The following is a 6,041-nucleotide window of genomic DNA, read 5'->3' as shown; positions in this document are numbered from 1 at the left end:
TTTTCAGTTGTTACACGAAAGCACATATCGGATGATTTAGGCGAGGTTTTGCACTGTGAATTCAGTGTGCTGCTGTTTCAGTTTGCGCTTTAAAATATTTATTAGACCATAACTGCTAGCAGTGGATGTTTCGTGTAATAACTACGTATATACAGCAGGATCAGACTGACAAGCTTATCGAATAGTCGTATCTGCCTTTCGAAACATGAAGACAGTGTTCGAGGAATATCAAACGATTACCGTGAATATTACAGTAATGCTACGGGATGAAATGTGGAATTTCAGAACGAATAAAAAGAAAAGGATTTGCCGACCAGTTATTGTAACTGCACTCTATTTACAGTGGCTGAAACAATTGTATAATTCTAATAAATATAGACAAACTAGTAAGGCAATGGTATTACCTTTCTTGTCTGTATTTCCCCCTTTCACTGACGGGAGCAGAGATTCATTTGTGTGTTTGTGGCCACAGTTTATTTTCTGGCAGAAAGAGGGCTACTTCGGGCCACCGCCCTTTCGCAGTGGTCACGCGCTGCGCGCGCGTGCCAGTCCATGAATCACGGTGGGCGCGCGGATAGGCGCGCACAACGGCGGCGGCAGCGGAGTTTCGACGATTTCGCTCGACCACCGTGTGGAGTCGCGGCGGTAGTTGTCTTGGATGTCTCTCCCCGCTGGGCTGCTGCTGCTGGTGTGTGATGCTTGGCAGGCCCCGTACACTCTCAAGTTCAACTAATGGCCACAGAGGGCGAAAAAATCGACCGCGCGCCGCTGCTAACAAAGCCGACCTAGTAGGATCACCTCGGGATTCGTTCGTTAGTTCCAACATTTCCCGGTAGAGGCGTCGTAATAAGCGCAATTTTATCTTACAAACTTTCTCTTACAATTACCGAAGCATTTTCTTTTACATAAAAACAGGGCAAAATTATCATTGCTAATTAGATATTGTACTCTTTGTTAGTAAGTTTATTGTTTCTTCGCCATTATGAACGCAAATAGCGTTCAGCATCATCGATCTTTCACGTGACCTCTGGCCTGGATTTAAAATTTTTACCGGTATTTCCGAGTGCACGGCGGCACGGATTCATTCGTTCGTACACTCAAGACTGGTTGCTTCTTTGTTTCTAAAACTAGTTTCTTGCGCTTCTATGTAACTTGGGGTGAAGTTACGTGTTTGCAAGCGGACATGTAAGCCCGGCAGTTGGGTTTCGGTCGTGAGCCATTCGGAACAGGTCTGCATCGAAACGGGAGCTGGATTTTGCTGCGGCTGACAACGGCAATAACGGTGAGTCGTTTAACACCGCTGCTTCAATCGTTATATAATATCTGTCTCATTACCTTCCAGGCGGGCACAAGTTAACGAACTAGATCTTGCATTACATATGGGCAGTGAGGATCTCAGTTGCTGTTTCCTAAATAAACCTTTACTTGCGAGGCTGTCGTTTGGTTTACACACACAACCAGGAAAGAAAGAGCGATATCGGAACGCGCGTCTCATTTTTCATGTTATTGTAGCCGTGGTTGTAGGTGACTGAGTAGCCTTATCAATATACAGATTAAACTTTTTTTCGAGTCGGCCGGCAACGTCTGTCGTCCACAAAACCGAATAATCCTTTGGTAAAATGAAGTGAAAGTACAGAATTTAATGTATTAAACAGTTGCAAGCATGATACCCATATTTCGTACTTGTTGGTTCCAAATGTTCTTGCTGTTCAGATTGGTTTACCGTAGGGCATTTATTTTTGCAGTAGTGAAGCGGTGCGTCACGTTCGTGGAGAAAAATAATGCATCAGTTCTAATAGCTTCATGACTTTCATGCATTTGCTTGAGTAACTAGCAGTGTGATCACTTCTAGAGCATAAATGAACCCACAAATGTTCTCATTTGTGATCTTAATAGTACTTGCGCTGTTGACATGCATTGTAGTTAGGCAGACATCAATTTTATGGGCAATAGCAATATTTATTTAACATGCTGCTTAAGCACCCTAGAATAGACAGTGTACATTTGCATGTGTTCTGTAGTCGCAAATCATTACAACATATATGTCACACCTTTTTGCATTTCATATTGCAAAACTTTGCTTTTTCAATTTCTGATTCAGTCAAAATTTCTGTTCCAGACATGCAGTAATGAGGACGGCACCAGTATAAAGCAACACACTCCACGCACTAAACAGAAGCTGCTGCCTGCTACGACAAGGTCATTGTGTGGACATTGGCTACTACTACAAGGTAAACAACATATGGTTCAGAAATAAATATGTTTGATCTATGCTGTATTGGCTTGCCGTTTGCAGCAGATATGAATGTTTGTTCATATATATGGTTCAGTATAATTGGTTCGAACATATAAAACCCACATAAATTTGGCTAATCTGTGCTATATCTCACGTGTCACCGTTTTGCCCCAACAGAGTCTATGCCAAGCACATCTTGGTCATCACAGGAGCTCCTATCTGCACCAACAGGAAGGGGCTGGATCCGAATTTGCAAGGCTTTTACACCAAGAACAAAGAAGCACATGCACAAGAATATGGATGAGATATCAAGTCTGCAAAGGACTGTGTTAAGACTGCAAAGAGCTTCAGCCACCATTCCACCAGCACGGACATTTGGCTGAGTCATCCAAGTAACTCAAAAAGGACTTTCTAGAAATTCTTCGTCTTCAGATGCACCTGCAACATCTGACCAAGCACGGACGACGCTGGCCAAAAGATTGAGTTTCATCAGTTCGTCCTTAATCAGCTTCCAAGCCATGTTAATTCCGTTTGTGCGAAGTGTAATTTTTCTTCTATAAATGCAAGCTTTCTCATTGCCCATTTTTGTTAGAGGTTATTCATCCTCATCCAAATATAAAGGTCAACCTTTATATTTGGATATTTCGCTGATACTTAATACCAGTCACTGTCTAGCAGCCTAACATATCTGTAGCAGTATCTTCTAGTGTATGTTGTCATGCGCAATTACTCTCCTGAAATAGCTGATGCAGCATCGGCATGCGTCTTGCATTAACCTATGCACATGTGCTATGCACCATTTTACTTTTCTTGGTGTTTTTAGCCTTCAATGCTTGCAGAGCAGAGTGGCTTCTCTCTTGAATGCAAGCTTTCTCATTTTCCATATTCCTAGTCTCGTTGATGATTGCTCCTCTTCCTTGATAGCCTGGGTCTTTGTGCAAGCTACAGTGAAGTGATTGATTGCAGAATCTGGTTTTGCTGCCACACTTGGTTGTGGTAACTGTGTTACAGATGTGGGGGCCTGGTCAGTTGCATTGGTAAGCAGTCCCTCGAGGTAAGCATTTGCTCCTGCAGTCCGCAAAGCGACATAGACTCCCAGTATACACACACCGTAACTGGTGCGCCCCGTTCGTTCTGGCCTGCTGCAGCCATGGGCAAATTGTGCTTGTGGCCTACCTCGGCCATGATTTGCTCAAAACGGAGACCAGCATATGTGCTTACATGGTTCGAAGTGTATGAAGTTGATAGCCGTATGGGTGGAAAGGCCCGCAAGAATGGCTGCCGAAGGTGATGCCCACAAAAGCGACTTGTCCACATTGCGACAAAGTGGGACACAAAGTGTGAGCCACACATAGCGGCCCCCGAAAGAAAATAAATGTGCAGGTTGGAAAGGAGTTAACGCTAAAATGCCGGGTAGTCCATGTTGCTGTGTTGGTTGCGGCAGCAGATGCCTGCGTCACCTGATTGCTTCGCAATGGAAGTTGCTCATCTTCAACGGCAACTGTTGGTTCAAACAGGTGCAAGGCTCTGTCCAATCTGTTTGTACCGCAGGTTGTCGCTCGTTACCAGACCACCACATGTGACAAAGGCAAGCATTATGCCTGTAAGATGGTACGTAGCCAATGTATAATGTATTGTCAACCTCAAGCGGTGACTGATTGCCGTTTAATTTTGCTGTTATGTCACTTGGTTACGGTCGCAGTTTTATGTTTTTCGAATATTGCTGCCTGGTCGGTTGCACTGGGAAGCAGCCTCTCGAAGTAAGAATTTGATCCTGCAGTCTGCACAGCGACATAGACTCCCAATTTACGCACACCGTGATTCGTGCTCCCCGTTCACCCTTTCCTGCTGCAGCCATGGGCAAATTGTGCCTCTGGCCTTTCTCGGCCGCGATTAGGCATGAACGGAGACCAGCATAAGTGCTTACATGGTCGGACGTGTATGAAGTTGGGTGGAAAGGCCCGCAAAAGTGGCCGATGAAGGTGATGCCCACGAAAGCGACTTGTCCATATTGAGACAATGTGGGACACCAAGTGTGAGCCACACATTAGCGGCCTCCAAAAGAAAAGAAACATGCAGGCTGGAAAGGAGTCAATGCTAAAATGATGGGTAGTCCATGTCGCTGTGTAGGCTGCGGCAGCAGATGCCTGCGTCACCCGACTGCTTTGCACTGCAAGTTGCTCATCTTTAACAGCGACTGTCGCCGCAAACAGGTGGGACACTCTGTCCAATCTGTTTCTGCTGCTGGTTGTTGCTCGTTAGTAGACCACCACGTGCGACGAAGTCGGGCACTACGCCTGTAGGTAGGCAGCTCAATGTACCCTAAGAGACCCGTGTATGTGAATGCTCACTGTTGCCATATGGTTCGTCGCCAATGTATGATGTATTGTCTGAACCTCATGCGGTGACTGATTGCTGTTTAATTTTGCTGTTATGTCACTTGATTATGGTCGCAGTGTTATGTTTTTCGAATATTGCGGCCTGGTCGGTTGAACTGGGAAGCAGCCTCTCGAAGTAAGAATTTGATCCTGCAGTCTGCACAGCGACATAGACTCCCAATTTACGCACACCGTGATTCGTGCTCCCCATTCACCCTTTCCTGCTGCAGCCATGGGCAAATTGTGCCTCTGGCCTTTCTCGGCCGCGATTAGGCATGAACGGAGACCAGCATAAGTGCTTACATGGTCGGACCTGTATGAAGTTGGGTGGAAAGGCCCGCAAAAGTGGCTGATGAAGGTGATGCCCACGAAAGCGACTTGTCCATATTGAGACAATGTGGGACACCAAGTGTGAGCCACACATTAGCGGCCTCCAAAAGAAAAGAAACATGCAGGCTGGAAAGGAGTCAATGCTAAAATGATGGGTAGTCCATGTCGCTGTGTAGGCTGCGGCAGCAGATGCCTGCGTCACCCGACTGCTTTGCACTGCAAGTTGCTCATCTTTAACAGCGACTGTCGCCGCAAACAGGTGGGACACTCTGTCCAATCTGTTTCTGCTGCTGGTTGTTGCTCGTTAGTAGACCACCACGTGCGACGAAGTCGGGCACTACGCCTGTAGGTAGGCAGCTCAATGTACCCTAAGAGACCCGTGTATGTGAATGCTCACTGTTGCCATATGGTTCGTCGCCAATGTATGATGTATTGTCTGAACCTCATGCGGTGACTGATTGCTGTTTAATTTTGCTGTTATGTCACTTGATTATGGTCGCAGTGTTATGTTTTTCGAATATTGCGGCCTGGTCGGTTGAACTGGGAAGCAGCCTCTCGAAGTAAGAATTTGATCCTGCAGTCTGCACAGCGACATAGACTCCCAATTTACGCATACCGTGATTCGTGCTCCCCATTCACCCTTTCCTGCTGCAGCCATGGGCAAATTGTGCCTCTGGCCTTTCTCGGCCGCGATGAGGCATGAACAGAGACCAGCATAAGTGCTTACATGGTCGGACCTGTATGAAGTTGGGTGGAAAGGCCCGCAAAAGTGGCTGATGAAGGTGATGCCCACGAAAGCGACTTGTCCATATTGAGACAATGTGGGACACCAAGTGTGAGCCACACATTAGCGGCCTCCAAAAGAAAGAAACATGCAGGCTGGAAAGGTGTCAATGCTAAAATGATGGGTAGTCCATGTCACTGTGTAGGCTGCGGCAGCAGATGCCTGCGTCACCCGACTGCTTTGCACTGCAAATTGCTCATCTTTAACAGCGACTGTCGCCGCAAACAGGTGGGACACTCTGTCCAATCTGTTTCTGCTGCTGGTTGTTGCTCGTTAGTAGACCACCACGTGCGACGAAGTCGGGCACTACGCC

At 46.5% G+C, this 6,041-nt stretch overlaps 1 long non-coding RNA gene across 1 annotated transcript; it reads left to right on the top strand.

Annotated features, from left to right (window-relative positions):
• Positions 1-1,157: 1,157 nt before the first annotated feature.
• LOC139056927 (uncharacterized) lies at positions 1,158-2,816 on the top strand. Its single transcript, XR_011512467.1, has 3 exons — positions 1,158-1,282; positions 2,120-2,231; positions 2,414-2,816. It is a non-coding gene; the product is annotated as an uncharacterized lncRNA (long non-coding RNA).
• Positions 2,817-6,041: the final 3,225 nt, after the last annotated feature.

Source organism: Dermacentor albipictus, chromosome 1 (genome assembly GCF_038994185.2).
Source record: "Dermacentor albipictus isolate Rhodes 1998 colony chromosome 1, USDA_Dalb.pri_finalv2, whole genome shotgun sequence".
NCBI classification, from domain to species: domain Eukaryota; kingdom Metazoa; phylum Arthropoda; class Arachnida; order Ixodida; family Ixodidae; genus Dermacentor; species Dermacentor albipictus.
This window is presented reverse-complemented; position numbering and strand designations above follow the sequence as displayed.